The sequence below is a fragment of the Arachis ipaensis genome, chromosome B8 (genome assembly GCF_059453495.1).
Source record: "Arachis ipaensis isolate K30076 ecotype BB chromosome B8, ASM5945349v1, whole genome shotgun sequence".
Taxonomy (NCBI): Eukaryota; Viridiplantae; Streptophyta; class Magnoliopsida; order Fabales; family Fabaceae; genus Arachis; species Arachis ipaensis.
In genome coordinates, this window is record NC_142443.1 from 53797502 (window position 1) to 53816249 (window position 18748).

Sequence of the window (18748 nt, forward strand, 5' to 3'; positions counted from 1 at the left end):
ACATGGTTCAGTTCCATGACTCCCTTAGTGTTGTGCCTCTCTGATGCATAGTAGTACTCATTCTCAGCCACTGTCTCAATTACCTCAATGGCTTCTTCCACAGTCTTTTTCCTGTTCAATGAACCTCCTGATGAATGGTCTACAGCCTTCCTTGATTCATAAGACAGTCCATCATAGAAAATATGCAATTGCACCCAATCATGGAACATGTCTGGTGGGCATTTCCTTGTCAAATCCTTGAATCTCTCCCATGCCTCGTAGAGAGTTTCACCATCTTGTTGTCTAAAAGTCTGAACCTCAGATCGAAGCCTATTGACCTTTTGTGGGGGGTAGAAACGTGCCAGAAACTTGCTTTCCACCTCATCCCATGTTGTTAGACTCCCCCTTGGGAATGATTCCAGCCACTTAGCTGCTTTGTCCCTAAGTGAAAATGGGAACAAAAGCAGTTTATAGGCATCTTCCTGGACTCCATTGGACTTCACAGTGTCACAAATTCTCAGGAATTTTGTGAGATGTTGGTTGGGATCTTCATTAGCACTCCCACCAAATGAACAATGATTCTCCACAAGTGATATTAGCTGTGGTTTGAGTTCAAAATTGTTGGCCTGAATGGGTGGTTTTTGAATGCTGCTACCACAATTCCCAGAGGTTGGGTTTATGTATGAACTAAGAACCCTCCTCTCAGGAATGGCATTGTTTCCATCAGCTCTCTCATGGTTGTGAACTTCTCTATCCATGTTGAGATCTAGAGCTTCCTCAAAATTGTCCTCAGATTCTCCTTCAGATTCTTCTTCTCCCAGTACTCTCTTCCCTCTTGCTTCCCTTCTAAGTCTATGAAGGGTCCTCTCTGGTTCGGTATATGGAGGAGTTGATGTCTCTCCTCTCCTACCTGTCATACAAGAACATAGCACAGGCAACAAACAAGTGAAATACTCTTGGTTAATGGAAGAGTATGGTTAGAGCAATTGAGGAATTAATTCAAACAGTTAGTGAGTCAGTGAGTTAGTTGCTTGAATTTAAAGGCATAAAGAAAGAAAGCATATAACAGAGTGCAGAAATTAAAATTCAACAAGTAACTTGTACTGAATTAATCAAAACAAAAAAAAATGCTCAATCTAGTTAACTTCCAATTTGAGAATTGTCAATCGAAAACCAATCCCCGGCAACGGCGCCATAAACTTCACTAGTTCCTTTGCATCTTTGAAGATAGTGGGCCAATAAAAACCACACTGCAACACCTTAGCTGCTGTTCTTTCTCCTGCAAAATGTCCTCCATAAGTGGAGCCATGGCAGTCTCATAAGACTTCCCTTCCTTCTTCCTCGGATATGCATCTTCTGAGTATGCCATCCGAACGAACATTTTTTGAACAAGTATGGTTCGTCCCAGATGAAGTATTTGGCATCATTTACCAATTTCTTCCTTTGATGCTTGTTAAATTCCAACGGCAAACTCCCAGTGGCCTTGAAGTTTGCTATGTCTGCAAACCAGGGTGCCTTGTGAATTACCATGAGTTGTTCATCAGGAAAGCACTCATTTATATGTGTGCTTTGTGCGCTTCCTTCTTCACATGGTATCCTTGATAAATGGTCTGCCACCTTGTTTTCTACACCCTTCTTGTCTTTGATTTCAATGTCAAATTCCTGCAACAAAAGAACCCATCTAATAAGTCTTGGTTTGGATTCTTGTTTAGCAAGTAAGTACTTTAAAGCTGAATGATCAGTGAAGACAATGACTTTAGATCCAATGAGATAGGATCTAAATTTGTCAAATGCAAAGACTATTGCCAAGAGTTCTTTTTCAGTGGTTGTGTAATTCCTTTGGTTATCATTCAAGACTTTACTGGCATAATAAATCACATGTACCAAATTGTCTTTCCTTTGTCCTAACACTGCCCCAATAGCAAGGTCTGATGCATCACACATCAGTTCAAAAGGTAAGTTCCAATCAGGTGGGGCAATGATAGGTGCAGAGGAAAGTTTTTGCTTCAAAAGTTCATAGGCTAGCATGCAATTTTTATCAAATACAAAGGGTGTATCAGAGACAAGCAAGTTACTCAAAGGTTTGGCTATTTTAGAAAAGTCTCTAATAAACCTTCTGTAAAAACCAGCGTGTCCCAAAAAACTCCTAACTGCCTTGACATTACTTGGTGGAGGTAGTTTTTCAATGAGTTCCACCTTAGCTCTGTCCACCTCAATGCCTCTATTAGAGATTTTGTGGCCAAGGACTATTCCTTCTGTGACCATGAAATGACATTTTTCCCAGTTTAATACTAGGTTAGTCTCTTGGCACCTCTTAAGCACCAAGGCAAGGTGGTGTAGGCAGCTAGGAAAAGAATCTCCAAACACAGAAAAATCATCCATGAAGACCTCAATAAATTTTTCAATCATGTCCGAAAAGATGGACAGCATGCATCTTTGGAAAGTGGCAGGTGCATTGCACAATCCAAAGGGCATGCGTCTATAAGCAAAAACTCCATATGGACAAACAAATGATGTTTTCTCTTGATCTCTAGGATCAACTACTATCTGATTATAGCCTGAGTATCCATCCAAAAAGCAATAGTAAGCATGTCCTGCAAGCCTTTCAAGCATCTGATCTATGAATGGGAGTGGGAAATGATCTTTTCTGGTGGCTTCATTGAGCTTCCTGTAGTCTATGCACATCCTCCACCCAGTGACAGTTCTTGTGGGTATGAGTTCGTTCCTCTCATTTGGCACCACAGTTATGCCACCTTTCTTGGGAACTACATGGATGGGACTAACCCATGGGCTATCAGAAATGGGGTAGATTACCCCCTGCCTGCCATAACTTCATGACCTCCTTTTGTACCACTTCTTTCATGACGGGATTCAATCTTCTCTGAGCTTGGATGGAGGGTCTAGCATCCTCTTCTAACAAGATTTTATGCATGCATATGGATGAACTTATCCCCTTCAAATCAGCTAGGGTCCATCCAATGGCATCTTGATGAGTTTGTAGCACCTTGATCAATTCTTCTTCCTGTTCTTGACTCAGGGCAGAGCTAATGATAACAGGATGACTCTCATCACTACCCAAGTATGCATACTTGAGATTAGGGGGCAATGCTTTGAGCTCAGGTTTTGGTGCTTCCTTCTCTTCTTTCACTATCTCTGGCATGTTTGGCATGGTTGTTTCAGTAGCCTTGATGTCACTAACTTCTATGTCCTTGGTGAACTCCTCCTCTGCCACTTCCTTTGTTGTTTCCTCAAAGGTTTCTTGTACTGCAATGTCCACTACATCCACCCTCATGCATTCCCTTAGTGATTCTGATGGATAGCTCATTGCCTTGAATACGTTAAACACCAATTTCTCATCATGTAGTCTAAGAGTGAGTTCACCCTTTTGTACATCTATGATGGCTCCAGCAGTAGCCAGGAAGGGTCTTCCCAGAATTATTGAAGCTTTGGCTTCTTCCTCCATATCTAACACCACAAAATCAGCAGGAAATATAAAATCTCCCACCTTCACCAACAAATCCTCAACTATCCCATGAGGGAATTTAAAAGTTCGATCTGCCAATTGGAGGGCCATTCTTGTTGGTTTGGCTTCCTCAATCTTCATTCTTCTCATCATTGTTAGAGACATCAAATTGATACTGGCCCCTAAGTCACACAAGGCCTTCTCCACCATGAACAGGAAGCTTTTGATGCGCATAAACTTGATGCGCATAAACTTGTTATGCCACGATTTAGGAAATTGCACGATCGGCAAAATTCCTTCCGGCAAGTGCACCGGCTATCGTCAAGTAAAAACTCACAATAGAGTGAGGTCGAATCCCACAGGGATTGGTTTTCGATTGACAATTCTCCAATTGGAAGTTAACTAGATTGAGCAATTTTTCTTTTCTTTTGTTAATAGTTTTTGTTTCAGTTTATTACTGCTAATTTCTGCAAATTTTAATTTGTTTTCTTTGCTTATTCACTTGTTAGCATACTAACCACTAGCTGTTTGTGATATTGCCTCACTATGGAATTTCCACTATCTTTGGATGAGTATTGTTTGAGACTGAGCACATTGCAAAAAAGAAAGGAGTATCCATCATCTTTTGGTCAATCAAAATTCATGAGAAACTCTCCACCACCACAGAATGATTCATGTTATTATGCTCATGGTGGGTGGGAGTATCAGGAACAGGAAACGGGGTACTTCCCAGAGCCACAAAATGGTCCATGTTTTGGTGAATTTGATCACTACTCAAGTTGTGGCTGGGAAGATCAAAACCAAAGAGATTTCACTTATTCACACCCCATTCATCAAGAGCCATCACCTCTGAATTATCCAACCTCACCTCCTAGTTTTACATATCCAAATTCTTCATCACTTGAGCATTTCTCAGCACAAAATTCCTTCTCAAATTCATACAATTCATTTCATTATCCACAAGACTCATTCCACTACACACAAGAGTCATACCACTACCAACACTCCAACCAAAGACTCTATCAGCCCACACAAAACACATACTCCCAACCACCATATCATAGCCAAGATAATCAACCTCATCAACCCAATCCGAACCAACAATTTCAAGATCAATTAAACAGGATAGAAGGAATGCTTGCAACTATGGGCAGAGATGTGGCCGATTTGAAAGGCTTTAAGGAAGAAGTGATATCCAACTTACAAAATCAAGGTGCTGCCATTCAAAAGCTAGAAGCACAAATTGGATATCTATCAAAGCAAATCCCTACCCACAATTCTTCTAGTGATACCATGGCAAACCCAAGGGAGGAATCAGAAGAACAAGAAAGGGAGAAAGTCAATCAAGGGAGATCACACTCCAATGACACAGAGAGTTGCAAAGAGGAAGGGTTCATTGAACCACAAATTCAGGAAGCTTTTGATGAACAGGATACTCTAACTGTCCAACAACAACCAAGTTCTGAGATCAAGGATGTGAAGGCAGTAGAAACAAGCACCAAAATGAGGATTGTGACCGAGAAACAAAGGACCATATCCATGAAGAAGAGAAGGTCGAAGAACAATCCAACTCCTGAGCCAACAAGCAAGTTCACTCAAGCCAATCACAAGGGAAAGCTTGCTGGAAAGAAGCATTCACAACAAGGGGCACTAACTAGCTCCTTTATCCACTTGAAGTCATTCCTCTTAACAAACTGGAGGAAGAGGAAGAAAGTCAGGAACAGCATGTCAAGCTAATGACGTTAAAGAAGCGCTTGTTGGGAGGCAACCCAACCAAAGGTAGTTTTTCTTTTCTAGTTATTTCAATAAAAGAGTTAAGTAGATTTATCTGTATTGCAAGGAGCTAAGTTTGGTGTTGCACACCAAAATAATTCAAGGGTGAATGTGAGATTCTAAGTTTGGTGTTCCACCAAAAACTTCATTAAAAGCACATTTCTACCTCAGCATGACTAGTCACTAGCTCCAACCAATCAGGGAAACTACTTAAACAATAGTTTAATTTCTAGTTCATAGTTTTTTTTTCTAGTTCATAGTTATTTTCTTAATAAAAGCACATGAGGTTTTCTGCATATGATCCCAATTGCTGCATATGGCAAGGAACTAAGTTTCGTGTTCACACACCAATCTAAGTTCAGAGGCCTACAAACATCCATGCATGCTAACCAATTCTCAAAGTGCTTGGGGAACAAGCAACTTCTAATAGCTTTGCAGGAAGACAATCAATCTCATGGAAGGAATATACATCATCATCAAAAAGAACACCAAGGCTAGGAAGGATGATGAACAACAAAGAAGATGCTAAAAGGTTGTATTGTCACTTAATTGCTTGTACTTTGAATTGCTGATATTTGAAGTTTGCATGCATCCCTGCTTTAAGTTTGAGTCATTGCAATTTTTGTTTGTCTGTTTGTTTAATTTTCAAATAAGTGATAGTCTAAGTGTCTGGATAACTTCATCTTCTTAAACAAATGCTTGCCATGCTTGTTCTGTTTCCATAAAATAAAAGAAATGTTTGAACAAAAGTAACTCAATTCCATTTGGTAAGAAATCAAATAAGATTAAGTGGTGGTATGCATGTTTGATTGAATAGTCAGCTCACTAAGAAATAAAGTTAGAATTGTCACTTTTAGTGGAAATTAGGATGCTGTCTATGGATCTTGATGAATAAATGTCTTTGGCCATGAAAAAGAAAGAAAAAGAAGAAGAAAAAGCCACTGAAAAAGGGCAACCAAAAAGCAAAAAATTGAGAAAATAAGCTAGGCACCAATGGTTTGAACTTCTGAGACAAATGCCTGTGGTGTTTATGTATTAAGGATATGCTTGGATGAATAGGTTCTGAGGAGTGTTTCAACACTTGGTAACTTGGGTTAACTAACCCGGGATTATCAACCAAAAGTCCATTATCAAGAGCAACCTAAATACAAAACATTTAGTCACACAAAGAGGTGCTGGGCACCAATGTCTCAAGAAGAAATGTGAACTAAAATGCCTGTAGTGGATATGTGTAGTGCACTAATAAGAAAAAGAAAATGCCAAAGGCTTGAGCAACACATGACACTGAGCAACAAGGAGCAAATAAGCTCAAAGAAAAAGAAAAACAAAGAAAAGAAACTTGCCAAGGATATGTGAATAACAAGAGGCCATAAGCAGTGTTTTAGTGGAAACATAAAAAGTGACATTCTTACCTAAGAAACAATAAAGTGATGCTGCAACAACTTTCTGCATGAACACCCCATTAATCAATGTCAATTACTTACTGATATGGCTAATGAATTTACTTTCTGTTTCATTCTTTCTTCTCAATAATTCAGAACTTGCTTGGGGACAAGCAAGGATTAAGTTTGGTGTTGTGATGCCAAGGCATCTTAGGCTAGTTTCACTAGCCTTTTTCTTTTATTTTTAGTTGTTTTATGCATTTTCTTGAGCCTTAAGTAATCATTTTGGGCCAAATAGTCATGCTCGTCTTAAATCATTCAACATGAAGATTTTGATGCAAATTCCATGAGTTTTTAGTTAAATTCCTTGAAAGCTATGAATGGAAGAATTCTCATGAATTTTTGCAAGACTTTGATGCAATTGTTTGGATGATTTCAGGGAAGAAGAGGCTAGGCAAGGAAGCAACAAAATCAATAAAGGAAGCTTGAATATCACATGTGGAGTTTAAGATCCAGTTTAAGCCTAAACTGGAGCTTAAACGCCAGAATCATGAAGGCTAAGAAATGCTGGAACTGGCGTTTAACCTCCAGTTTAACCTTAAACTGGAAGTTAAACGCCAGAATGAGAATTTCACCAAGGAAGCATTTTCACGTTTAACCTCCAGTTTAACCTTAAACTGGAGGTTAAACGCCAGAAGTAAGAAAAGCACCAGGGAGCCATTTCCACGTTTAAGCTCCAGTTTAACCTTAAACTGAAGCTTAAACGTGTTCGACAATTCCACACTCCAGGGTTGCCTTCTTCCATTTCCACGTTTAAGCTTCAGTTTAACCTTAAACTGAAGCTTAAACGTGCTCGAGCTTGTGCCTCCAGGGAGTGCCAGCGTTTAAGCTCCAGTTTAAGCTTAAACTGGAGCTTAAACGTGTTATATGGAACAGCTTGACCATGCCTTCTTCAAACATAAATAACTTGAGCTACAAAACTCCAAATGAGGTGATTCAAAATGCATTGGAAAGAAGACATCTAGAGCTTTCCAAGCATATATGGCATGCATGGTGGATACTAAAAATTGAGGGAGAAAACAGCCCCGTAATATGCATAGAAGAGCATAGTACCAACATGCAATCAGGCCAGCTGACCTCTTCACCTTCCATGGAGTATAACTCGAGTTGTAGAGATCCAATTGAGGTGCTTCCAGTTGCGTTAGAAAGCTGACATCCATAGCTTTCCAACGAGGTATAATAGTCTATATTTGGCATCAAATTGGCAAGGTTGACAAGAGAACAAAGTGACGACTCAAGAAAGGGGGGTGCAACGTTTGAGTGTAGTTTAATGGATCATTATCCTTTTTGGATCAATTATGTCACTCTACCCTTCAAGCAAGCAAGGCCCATCAACAACACCAAATCAAGGCCACAAGAATCATCTAGAATAGTTTATTTTCATTTGATTGTAATTTGCTTTGAATTTCATTTTCATTTTGTAATTTAGGGAGCCTATTTAAAGGCCTTAGTTTCTGCATTTGAAGGAGAAAGGGGATTGAAGGGGAATCCAACCCCTGATGGGGAGAGAACTGGGGATCATTTTCTTTTAGTTTTGTAATTGAATTCAGAGCTATGACTCACTAAACCCCTTTCATTGGGTTAGGGAGCTCTATTGTAATTCAATGAATCAATAATAGTTTATCTTCTTCTTCAATCTTTTCTCTTGAATTTTGTTAGAAAGCTTCTCGATCTAATTCCATTGGGTAGTTGTCTTGGGAAAGAAACTACCCATAATTGGAATCCTTCGGAACCTTGGGAAAGGAATGGAGGATTCATGCTAGAGAAGCTTTCTCACAGTGAATTGGATTGGGGTTTGGATGGATATTGTGACATGTAATCCTACCAAATTGTGGTTCATGAAACTGTGTGGTATAATCAGTGATCGAGCATCATCTCTTCTTATGAACATTTAAACCAAGGGATTGGGAATTTGTTTGTTTTTAGAGAGAATTGGTGAGCCAAGGGATTGGGATCCAATCATATAAGATTGCCAAGTAAAATTCAATGAACGCATTGGTTGAGGAAGAGATAAACATGTTTTGATTCGGAGATCTCAATATCTCCTATAACCCAATGAATTCCCCATTTCTGATTTCCACTTTCTCTTTACATTCTGCAACTCAATTCATGCAATCACCCCCATTCCCTTTTAATTTCAGCAATTTAGCTTCTGCTCTTTAATTCATGCAATTTAAGATTCCTCCATTTCAATTTCTTGTCATTTACGTTTCCCGCCAATTTTACATTCCGCAATTCTCATCTAAATCTTGATTCCGCTCAACTAGAACACACTTCTAATCCGAATTGCTCATTCAACCAATCCTTGTGGGATTCGACCTCACTCTATTGTGAGTTTTTACTTGACGATAGCCGGTGCACTTGCCGGAAGGAATTTTGCCGATCGTGCAATTTCCTAAATCGTAGCATAACAAGTTTATGCGCATCAAGTCTTAAACTGGAGCTTAAACGTGTTCGACCTCCAGGGCTGCCTTTTCTATCTCCACGTTTAAGCTTCAGTTTAACCTTAAACTGAAGCTTAAACGTGTTCGACTATATTACCCTCCAGGGCTGCCTTCTTCCATTTCCACGTTTAAGCTTCAGTTTAACCTTAAACTGAAGCTTAAACGTGCTTCCACAAAAGGCATCACTGGAAGTGTCTGGCGTTTAAGCTGCAGTTTAAGCTTAAACTGCAACTTAAACGCCACTCTTGGAAAAGGTTTCTGGGCCAAAAATATTGCGGTTTAAGTTAGTATTTGAGCACAAACATTAACTTAAACTTACTCTGGTATGAAACCCAATTGAATATCATGGTTTATGGGATTGGGCCTGAAGGATTGATGAGTCTGAAATTTCCATTTATTGAGTCATGTGTCATTATTTGATTATCACTAAGTTGGCTCAATGAATGTTACAGAATTTGGATCAACAGCCTCATCAAGATTATGGATCATAAACCCAAGGCAAAAGGAAAGCAGGGAGAGGCCTCAAAGCCCAAGAAACACAACAGAAGCTCAATATAGAAAGTGTATAAATAGGATAGAATTTAAGTTAGAAAGGACTTTTACCTTTTCATTGAGCTAGTTTTCATATCTTTGTAATTGAATTCAGAGCTATGACTCACTAAACCCCCTTTCATTGGGTTAGGGAGCTCTATTGTAATTCAATGAATCAATAATAGTTTATCTTCTTCTTCAATCTTTTCTCTTGAATTTTGTTAGAAAGCTTCTCGATCTAATTCCATTGGGTAGTTGTCTTGGGAAAGAAACTACCCATAATTGGAATCCTTCGGAACCTTGGGAAAGGAATGGAGGATTCATGCTAGAGAAGCTTTCTCACAGTGAATTGGATTGGGGTTTGGATGGATATTGTGACATGTAATCCTACCAAATTGTGGTTCATGAAACTGTGTGGTATAATCAGTGATCGAGCATCATCTCTTCTTATGGACATTTAAACCAAGGGATTGGGAATTTGTTTGTTTTTAGAGAGAATTGGTGAGCCAAGGGATTGGGATCCAATCATATAAGATTGCCAAGCAAAATTTAATGAACGCATTGGTTGAGGAAGAGATAAACATGTTTTGATTCGGAGATCTCAATATCTCCTATACCCAATGAATTCCCCATTTCTGATTTCCACTTTCTCTTTACATTCTGCAACTCAATTCATGCAATCACCCCCATTCCCTTTTAATTTCAGCAATTTAGCTTTTGCTCTTTAATTCATGCAATTTAAGATTCCGCCATTTCAATTTCTTGTCATTTACGTTTTCCCGCCAATTTTACATTCCGCAATTCTCATCTAAATCTTGATTCCGCTCAACTAGAACACACTTCTAATCCGAATTGCTCATTCAACCAATCCTTGTGGGATTCGACCTCACTCTATTGTGAGTTTTTACTTGACGATAGCCGGTGCACTTGCCGGAAGAAATTTTGCCGATCGTGCAATTTCCTAAATCGTAGCATAACAAGTTTATGCGCATCAAGTTTATGGCGCCAGAAACCTTTTCCAAGAGTGGCGTTTAAGTTGCAGTTTAAGCTTAAACTGCAGCTTAAACGTGTTCGACACCTCCAGGGCTACCTTTCTCAGCTTCCACGTTTAAGCTCCAGTTTAACCTTAAACTGGAGCTTAAACGTGTTCGACCTCCAGGATGGCTTTCTCTATTTCCACGTTTAAGCTCCAGTTTAACCTTAAACTGGAGCTTAAACGTGTTCGACCTCCAGGGCTGCCTATGTTTATCTCTTCCTCAACCAATGCGTTCATTAAATTTTGCTTGGCAATCTTATATGATTGGATCCCAATCCCTTGGCTCACCAATTCTCTCTAAAAACAAACAAATTCCCAATCCCTTGGTTTAAATGTCCATAAGAAGAGATGATGCTCGATCACTGATTATACCACACAGTTTCATGAACCACAATTTGGTAGGATTACATGTCACAATATCCATCCAAACCCCAATCCAATTCACTGTGAGAAAGCTTCTCTAGCATGAATCCTCCATTCCTTTCCCAAGGTTCCGAAGGATTCCAATTATGGGTAGTTTCTTTCCCAAGACAACTACCCAATGGAATTAGATCGAGAAGCTTTCTAACAAAATTCAAGAGAAAAGATTGAAGAAGAAGATAAACTATTATTGATTCATTGAATTACAATAGAGCTCCCTAACCCAATGAAAGGGGGTTTAGTGAGTCATAGCTCTGAATTCAATTACAAAGATATGAAAACTAGCTCAATGAAAAGGTAAAAGTCCTTTCTAACTTAAATTCTATCCTATTTATACACTTTCTATATTGAGCTTCTGTTGTGTTTCTTGGGCTTTGAGGCCTCTCCCTGCTTTCCTTTTGCCTTGGGTTTATGATCCATAATCTTGATGAGGCTGTTGATCCAAATTCTGTAACATTCATTGAGCCAACTTAGTGATAATCAAATAATGACACATGACTCAATAAATGGAAATTTCAGACTCATCAATCCTTCAGGCCCAATCCCATAAACCATGATATTCAATTGGGTTTCATACCAGAGTAAGTTTAAGTTAATGTTTGTGCTCAAATACTAACTTAAACCGCAATATTTTTGGCCCAGAAACCTTTTCCATGAGTGGCGTTTAAGTTGCAGTTTAAGCTTAAACTGCAGCTTAAACGCCAGACACTTCCAGTGATGCCTTTTGTGGAAGCACGTTTAAGCTTCAGTTTAAGGTTAAACTGAAGCTTAAACGTGGAAATGGAAGAAGGCAGCCCTGGAGGGTAATATAGTCGAACACGTTTAAGCTTCAGTTTAAGGTTAAACTGAAGCTTAAACGTGGAGATAGAAAAGGCAGCCCTGGAGGTCGAACACGTTTAAGCTCCAGTTTAAGGTTAAACTGGAGCTTAAACGTGGAAATAGAGAAAGCCATCTTGGAGGTCGAACACGTTTAAGCTCCAGTTTAAGGTTAAACTGGAGCTTAAACGTGGAAGCTGAGAAAGGTAGCCCTGGAGGTGTCGAACACGTTTAAGCTCCAGTTTAAGGTTAAACTGGAGCTTAAACGTGGAAGCTGAGAAAGGTAGCCCTGGAGGTGTCGAACACGTTTAAGCTCCAGTTTAAGGTTAAACTGGAGCTTAAACGTGGAAGCTGAGAAAGGTAGCCCTGGAGGTGTCGAACACGTTTAAGCTCCAGTTTAAGGTTAAACTGGAGCTTAAACGTGGAAATGGAGAAAGCAACCCTGGAGGAGAAAACTTGGTCGAACACGTTTAAGCTCCAGTTTAAGGTCAAACTGGAGCTTAAACGTGGAAATGGCTCCCTGGTGCTTTTCCCTTTTCTGGCGTTTAACCTCCAGTTTAAGGTTAAACTGGAGGTTAAACGTGGAACTGCCCCCCTTGGTGCCCTTCTCACTTCTGGCGTTTAACCTCCAGTTTAAGGTTAAACTGGAGGTTAAACGTGGAAATGCTTCTTTGGTGAGACTTTCATTCTGGCGTTTAACCTCCAGTTTAAGGTTAAACTGGAGGTTAAACTTCAATTCCAGCATTTCTTAGCCTTCCTGATTCTGGCGTTTAAGCTCCAGTTTAGGCTTAAACTGGAACTTAAACTCCACATGTGATATTCAAGCTTCCTTTATTGATTTTGTTGCTTCCTTGCTTAGCCTCTTCTTCCCTGAAATCATCCAAACAATTGCATCAAAGTCTTGCAAAATTTCATGAGAAATCTTCCATTCATAGCATTCAAGTAATATAACTAAAACTCATGGAATTTGCATTAAAATCATACTGTTTGGATGGTTCATTGCTTTGTTATTCATTTAACCATTCTTGGTTACTTTAAGCTCAAGAAAATGCATAAAACAACTAAAACTAACAGAAAAATGCTAATGAAACTAGCCTAAGATGCCTTGGCATCACAAATATAGCAAATATGCGAGTGCATCACAACACCAAACTTAAAATATTGCTTGTCCTCAAGCAAGAGATAGAATAATTTGACAAAAGAGTTTAAGATGCAAGGGTTGAATGTCTTAACAGAGAAGAATTCTTTCATGAAATATGTCATCCTCAATTGTGTAGTCATCTGTTTAGTGCAACTGATCAAGGCTAATCTAAATTCTTAGTTGAAATGCTTGCTCCAATACTAGGTTGGTTAATTTCACTAGACTCTTTTTCTTTACCTTAGCACATAGTCCTTAATCTATTCTTTTCTCTACTTCTCTTTTCTCCCTTTTTCACTTTTCCTTTGTTTCAATTGAGCTAAAAATCTTGTCTTAAGGCGGCTCTTTAGCATAAGCTTTCTGATGCCAAGGCATCTTAGGCTAGTTTCACTAGCATTTTTCTGTTAGTTTTAGTTGTTTTATGCATTTTCTTGAGCTTAAAGTAACCAAGAATGGTTAAATGAATAACAAAACAATGAACCATCCAAACAGTATGATTTTGATGCAAATTCCATGAGTTTTAGTTATATTACTTGAATGCTAGGAATGGAAGAATTCTCATGAAATTTTGCAAGACTTTGATGCAATTGTTTGGATGATTTCAGGAAAGAAGAGGCTAGGCAAGGAAGCAACAAAATCAATAAAGGAAGCTTGAATATCACATGTGGAGTTTAAGTTCCAGTTTAAGCTTAAACTGGAGCTTAAACGCCAGAATCATGAAGGCTAAGAAATGCTGAAACTGAAGTTTAACCTCCAGTTTAACCTTAAACTGGAGGTTAAACGCCAGAATGAGAATTTCACTCAGGAAGCATTTCCACGTTTAACCTCCAGTTTAACCTTAAACTGGAGGTTAAACGCCAGAAATGGGAAATGCACCAGGGAGCCATTTCCACGTTTAAGCTCCAGTTTAACCTTAAACTGGAGCTTAAACGTGTTCGACCAAGTTTTCTCCTCCAGGGTTGCTTTCTCCATTTCCACGTTTAAGCTCCAGTTTAACCTTAAACTGGAGCTTAAACGTGTTCGATACCTCCAGGGCTACCTTTCTCAGCTTCCACGTTTAAGCTCCAGTTTAACCTTAAACTGGAGCTTAAACGTGTTCGACCTCCCAGATACCTTTCTCTATTTCCACGTTTAAGCTCCAGTTTAACCTTAAACTGGAGCTTAAACGTGTTCGACCTCCAGGATGGCTTTCTCTATTTCCACGTTTAAGCTCCAGTTTAACCTTAAACTGGAGCTTAAACGTGTTCCACCTCCAGGGCTGCCTTTTCTATCTCCACGTTTAAGCTTCAGTTTAACCTTAAACTGAAGCTTAAACGTGTTCGACTAAGTTACCCTCCAGGGCTGCCTTCTTCCATTTCCACGTTTAAGCTTCAGTTTAACCTTAAACTGAAGCTTAAACGTGCTTCCACAAAAGGCATCACTGGAAGTGTCTGGCGTTTAAGCTGCAGTTTAAGCTTAAACTGCAACTTAAACGCCACTCTTGGAAAAGGTTTCTGGGCCAAAAATATTGCGGTTTAAGTTAGTATTTGAGCACAAACATTAACTTAAACTTACTCTGGTATGAAACCCAATTGAATATCATGGTTTATGGGATTGGGCCTGAAGGATTGATGAGTCTGAAATTTCAATTTATTGAGTCATGTGTCATTATTTGATTATCACTAAGTTGGCTCAATGAATGTTACAGAATTTGGATCAACAGCCTCATCAAGATTATGGATCATAAACCCAAGGCAAAAGGAAAGCAGGGAGAGGCCTCAAAGCCCAAGAAACACAACAGAAGCTCAATATAGAAAGTGTATAAATAGGATAGAATTTAAGTTAGGAAGGACTTTTACCTTTTCATTTAGCTAGTTTTCATATCTTTGTAATTGAATTCAGAGCTATGACTCACTAAACCCCCTTTCATTGGGTTAGGGAGCTCTATTGTAATTCAATGAATCAATAATAGTTTATCTTCTTCTTCAATCTTTTCTCTTGAATTTTGTTAGAAAGCTTCTCGATCTAATTCCATTGGGTAGTTGTCTTGGGAAAGAAACTACCCATAATTGGAATCCTTCGGAACCTTGGGAAAGGAATGGAGGATTCATGCTAGAGAAGCTTTCTCACAGTGAATTGGATTGGGGTTTGGATGGATATTGTGACATGTAATCCTACCAAATTGTGGTTCATGAAACTGTGTGGTGTAATCAGTGATCGAGCATCATCTCTTCTTATGAACATTTAAACCAAGGGATTGGGAATTTGTTTGTTTTTAGAGAGAATTGGTGAGCCAAGGGATTGGGATCCAATCATATAAGATTGCCAAGCAAAATTCAATGAACGCATTGGTTGAGGAAGAGATAAACATGTTTTGATTCGGAGATCTCAATATCTCCTATAACCCAATGAATTCCCATTTCTGATTTCCACTTTCTCTTTACATTCTGCAACTCAATTCATGCAATCACCCCCATTCCCTTTTAATTTCAGCAATTTAGCTTCTGCTCTTTAATTCATGCAATTTAAGATTCCGCCATTTCAATTTCTTGTCATTTACGTTTCCCGCCAATTTTACATTCCGCAATTCTCATCTAAATCTTGATTCCGCTCAACTAGAACACACTTCTAATCCGAATTGCTCACTCAACCAATCCTTGTGGGATTCGACCTCACTCTATTGTGAGTTTTTACTTGACGATAACCGGTGCACTTGCCGGAAGGAATTTTGCTGATCGTGCAATTTTCTAAATCGTGGCATAACAAGTTTATGCGCATCAAGTTTATGGCGCCGTTGCCGGGGATTGGTTTTCGATTGACAATTCTCAAAATTGGAAGTTAACTAGATTGAGCACATTTTTTTTGTTTTGATTAATTCAGTACAAGTTACTTGTTGAATTTTAATTTCTGCACTCTGTTACATGCTTTCTTTCTTTATGCTTTTAAATTCAAGCAACTAACTCACTGACTCACTAACTGTTTGAATTAATTCCTCAACTTCTCTAACCATACTCTTCCATTAACCAAGAGTATTTCACTTGTTTGTTGCCTGTGTTGTGTTCTTGTATGACAGGTAGGAGAGGAGAGACATCAACTCCTCCATATACCGAACCAGAGAGGACCCTTCATAGACTTAGAAGGGAAGCAAGAGGGAAGAGAATACTGGGAGAAGAAGAATCTGAAGGAGAATCTGAGGACAATTTTGAGGAAGCTTTAGATCTCAACATGGATAGAGAAATTCACAACCATGAGAGAGCTGATGGAAACAATGCCATTCCTGAGAGGAGGGTTCTTAGTTCATACATAAACCCAACCTCTGGGAATTGTGGTAGCAGCATCCAGAAACCACCCATTCAGGCCAACAATTTTGAGCTCAAACCACAGCTAATATCACTTGTGGAGAATCATTGTTCATTTGGTGGAAGTGCTAATGAAGACCCAAACCAACATCTCACAAAATTCCTGAGAATTTGCGACACTGTGAAGTCCAATGGAGTCCAGGAAGATGCCTATAAATTGCTTTTATTCCCATTTTCACTTAGGGACAAGGCAGCTAAGTGGCTGGAATCATTCCCAAGGGGGAGCCTAACAACATGGGACGAGGTGGAAAGCAAGTTTTTGGCACGTTTCTACCCCCCACAAAAGGTCAATAGGCTTCGATCTGAGGTTCAGACTTTTAGACAACAAGATGGTGAAACTCTCTACGAGGCATGGGAGAGATTCAAGGATTTGACAAGGAAATGCCCACCAGACATGTTCCATGACTGGGTGCAATTGCATATTTTCTATGATGGACTGTCTTATGAATCAAGGAAGGCTGTAGACCATTCATCAGGAGGTTCATTGAACAGGAAAAAGACTGTGGAAGAAGCCATTGAAGTGATTGAGACAGTGGCTGAGAATGAGTACTACTATGCATCAGAGAGACACAACACTAAGGGAGTCATGGAGCTGAACCATGTTGATACAATTCTAGCCCAAAACAAGGTGTTTGCCAAGCAACTAGCAGAGCTCACCAGGACATTAGAAACAAAACAAGTGGCTGCAATACACACACAAGATCAAGAGGAAGAAAGTACTGAAGGAGGTGATTGGGAAGAGGCCAATTATGTGGGAAATCAACAAAGGCAACCATATGATCCACATTCCAACACTTACAACCCAGGCTGGAAAAACCACCCAAACTTTGGGTGGGGAAACCAGCAAAACCAACATAACAAGTCCACATACCAAAACTCCAACCAAAGATCATACCAAGCCACACAAAACACTTACTCTCAACCACCATATCATGGCCAAAATAATCAACCTACCTAACCTAACCCGAACCAACAATTTCAAGATCAATTAAACAGGATAGAAGGAATGCTGGCACACATGGGTCAAGACATAATTGAGTTGAAAAGCTTCAGGGATGATGTGAGATCTACCTTAAGAAACCATGGTGAAAAACTCAAGAGGATGGAGTCTCAAGTAGGAGAGCTATCTCAACAGGCCCCCAAATCAACTGCAGTGTTCCCTAGTGACACAGAAAAGAATCCTAAAGGGGAACAAAAGGGAGTGAGATGGGAAGAATGCAAGGCCATCACCATATTAAAAGAAGTCTCAGAAGAAGAAGGAATCAGATCCTCAGAACAGGAGCCAGAAATCTTGAAGGAAGGTGTGGAGGAAGCTAAGCAGGAAAGTGAAACTGAGCAAGCCAAGGAACTGCAAAAAGGCACGATGGAAACATACCAACCAAAAGCACCATTTCCTCAGAGGTTAGGAGGAGGTGAAAAAGGGAAAACCTATTCAAGGTTTTTAGAGACATTTAAGTCTCTCCATATCAATATTCCCTTTCTTGAGATTCTCCATCAAATGCCTACACATATCAAGTATTTAAAGGAATTGTTGAGCAAGAAAAGAGTTTTGAAGGGAGGACAAACGGTAACAATGAACAAAGAATGCAGTGCCCTCATCAAGAAGGACACAGTCTCTAAGAAAACAGACCCAGGAAGTTTTCATATCCCTTGCATCATAGGGGAAACAAAAATTGACAGAGGATTCTGTGATCTAGGAGCTAGCATAAATGTGATGCCTCTAACTCTTATGAAGAGGCTACAACTGAATGAGGTGAGATCCACTGATGTAATCATACAACTGGATGACAAAACTCAGAAGCAAGCTGAAGGGGTAGTTGAGAATGTGCTGGTGAAAGTGGGAGATTATTACTTCCCCACAGACTTTGTCATTTTGGACATGGAGGAAAGCTACTTACACCCTATCATTCTGGGCAGGCCATTTCTAGCCACTACTAGAGCGCTCATAGATGTAGAACAAGGAGAGCTAATTCTGAGAATACATGATGAACAGCTCATTTTCAATGTTTTCAAACCTGCATCTGAGCCTGAACCAGAACCTGAAAAGCCTAAGGATGATAGTAGCCATCTGTGTTTGGAGGAAAGCAATCCAGCAGCTGAAACTCTGAAACAATCCTTGGAAAGCAAACAAGAATTGCAAGAGTTAAAGCCACAAGAATCAATAGAAACAGATCAAAAGGATCCTCCTGGCATAAGGGTCAATGAAGAAATCCTCAAGAGAAAGGGAAGAATTGTAAAGAAATTGCCAAGAGGGTGGAGAAACAAGAAAATTCCCACTTAAGGTTTTTCTCCGGGAGATAAAGTGATATCAAGTCATTATCTGCCAATCCCACCTGGCCTCAAAACCATTCCTTCCCAGCTCCCTCAA

General features: G+C 39.5%; 2 non-coding genes across 2 annotated transcripts; one reads left to right on the top strand and one right to left on the bottom strand.

The window, feature by feature from the left end:
- Window positions 1-207: 207 nt before the first annotated feature.
- LOC148548126 (small nucleolar RNA R71) lies at window positions 208-311 on the top strand. The gene has a single exon (XR_015898217.1). It is a non-coding gene; the product is annotated as a small nucleolar RNA R71 (small nucleolar RNA).
- Window positions 312-16672: 16361 nt separating this feature from the next.
- On the bottom strand, window positions 16673-16776 carry LOC148548127 (small nucleolar RNA R71). The gene has a single exon (XR_015898229.1). It is a non-coding gene; the product is annotated as a small nucleolar RNA R71 (small nucleolar RNA).
- Window positions 16777-18748: the final 1972 nt, after the last annotated feature.